Here is a 2,370-nt window from a genome sequence, read left to right on the forward strand (position 1 = left end):
TGTCGTTTTGGATCCAGACAAATTGCTGAGGCGGGGGATTGGCGTGGCCGGCCAGCGCAAGCGAGCAAGCGAGCAAAAAAAAATGGCCGTGGCCAAGACGCCGGCCGCGAGAGGCCCTGAGAGTGGTTTCTCATCAAAAAACCATCATCATCAGGGCCCCACACCGTTCGCAGCCGGCGCCGACAAGCCCCGAGAGCCCGCCCGCCCGGGTTGGGCTGGCTGCTGCTGCTCGGGCCTCGTGCCGCCTCGACCCCTTTCCAAAACAGGGAGATCCCAAGAAGAGCTCTCGACTGTTTTGTGGCGTTTTCCAGGGGATCGGAGGGAAGCTATCCTCGGGCTAAGGGCCGACTTATCCACGACCAAGCGATGTTGGCGGGGAACCCTCCTCCGCTTCGGTCAACGAGGGTTCGGCTTGCTCGAGCATTTGCTACTACCACCAAGATCCGCACCAGTGGCGGCTCCAGACCGGCTCGCGCCGTATCCTTCTACGCTCACCACCGCGCCCTCCTACTCGCCGGGGCCTCGAGACCTCCTCGACGCAGCCTATAGTGCGCCCGGCGGTCGAGTATCGGGAGGATGCTTGAGCGCCATGCCATTTTCGGGGTTACTTGCTTCGGCAGGTGAGTTGTTACACACTCCTTAGCGGATTCCAACTTCCATGGCCACCGTCCTGCTGTCTATAGCAAGCAACTCCCTTCCATGGGATCGGAATTAGCATCCATTTAGGCCCCTTAACTCGACGTTTGGTTCATCCCACAGCGCCAGTTCTGCTTACCAAAATTGGCCCACTAGGCACTCCGATTCTCGTCCGGGGCTTCAGCGAAGCAAGCCCGGCACCTCACCCATTTAAAGTTTGAGAATGGGCTGAGGACATTTCGTCCCCAACACCCCTAGTCATTCGCTTTACCGGATGGAACTCGTTCGAAGCGAGCGCCAGCTATCCTGAGGGAAACTTCGGAGGGAACCAGCTACTAGATAGTTCGATTGGTCTTTCGCCCCTATACTCAGCTCTGGCGATCGATTTGCACGTCAGAAACGCTTCGGACCTCCACCAGGGTTTCCCCTGGCTTCATCCTGGCCAAGCATAGTTCACTATCTTTCGGGTCCCAACATCTATGCTCTGGGTACCCGCCGACACATCCGGCCGCCCGAGCCCGCCGAGGCGGGGGGCGACCGTTCGTCATGGCGAGTCCCGGACCTGCGCCCCCCCGCCGCCCGGTGAGGGGCGTGCGGGGCGTGCGGGAGCGGGAGGGAGCCCGCGCCGTCCCGGGGAGGAAAGTCAGTCACTCCGTCCGGGTGCGCGCGGCCGCCCGCTGCTCCGAGGGATCGGCCCGATCACTTTCATTGCGCCCGTGGGTTTAGCGCGCCCATTGACTCGCATACATGTTGGACTCCTTGGTCCGTGTTTCAAGACGGGTCGGGAGGAGTACCGACTCTTTGCACGCCGCGAAGGCCACGCGGGAGAGGGAAAGGGAAGCGCGGGAGCCAGCGAATTAGGCTCGACCGCGGCCTCGGACCAGTCCCCCGTTCCCGGCAGGCCCCGGAGGAGAGACCGTCGGGGGGGCAAGACGAGGGCACCGGGGGATCCCGGACGGGCGCGCTGGAAAACGCCCCCCGCCCAACGAGGAGCGGAGGACGAACGCGCCGCCGGTTCCTACCAGGACCCGGGCCTCAGACGCCCGTGTGTCCCCAACGCGTCGCGGCGACCTACTGCGGGGGGAAGATCGCCCGCCGGCGCCGGGCAGGCGGCGGGGGCCGCTCCCCGCGTTGGCTCCTTCGGCCGAGGCCTCCGGAACGGGAAGTCGCCACGCCCGCTGCCGTCTCCCGGCAGGCCGACGAACTGAATCCCACCAGTTCGATCTTCGAATCTCCGCCCGTTTAGCCTCTTAACGGTTTCACGTTCTCTTGAACTCTCTCTACAGGGTTCTGTTTCAACTTTCCCTCACGGTACTTGTTCGCTATCGGTCTCGTGGTCATATTTAGCCTTAGATGGAGTTTACCACCTGCTTTAGGTTGCGGTTTCAGGCAACCCGACTCTAAGGAGAGGCCCGTTCCGCACTCCCGAAACCCCCCTCCCCGCGAACGAGGAGGAGGAAGTCCCTTTCCGCCACACGGGCCTGACACCCTCCGTGGGTATGAGAGTCATTCATGAACAACTTAGGCGGCTCGGAAGCGCGTGCAGGACCTCTCCCGAACGCAGCACCCCTCGAGCCCCCCGCGAAGGGGACGCGAGGCTTTGCGCTGGGCTCTTCCCGTTTCGGTCGCACTTACTCAGGGAATCCCGGTTGGTTTCTTTTCCTCCGCTGATTAATATGCTTAAATTAGGCGGGTCATCTCCCTCCACTCGAGGTCGACGTACGTACAACAAAA

The 2,370-nt window shown here is 62.4% G+C and overlaps 1 non-coding gene across 1 annotated transcript in view; it reads right to left on the minus strand.

Moving 5' to 3' along the window:
* The window catches only part of LOC119594454, a 5,654-nt gene extending 3,301 nt beyond the window's left edge, over window positions 1–2,353 (minus strand). The window contains exon 1 of the ribosomal RNA XR_005230624.1: window positions 1–2,353. This exon is cut by the window's left edge and continues 3,301 nt beyond it. This is a non-coding gene — a ribosomal RNA (large subunit ribosomal RNA).
* Between the last annotated feature and the right edge of the window lie 17 nt (window positions 2,354–2,370).

The sequence above is a fragment of the Penaeus monodon genome, chromosome 33 (genome assembly GCF_015228065.2).
Source record: "Penaeus monodon isolate SGIC_2016 chromosome 33, NSTDA_Pmon_1, whole genome shotgun sequence".
Lineage (NCBI taxonomy): Eukaryota > Metazoa > Arthropoda > Malacostraca > Decapoda > Penaeidae > Penaeus > Penaeus monodon.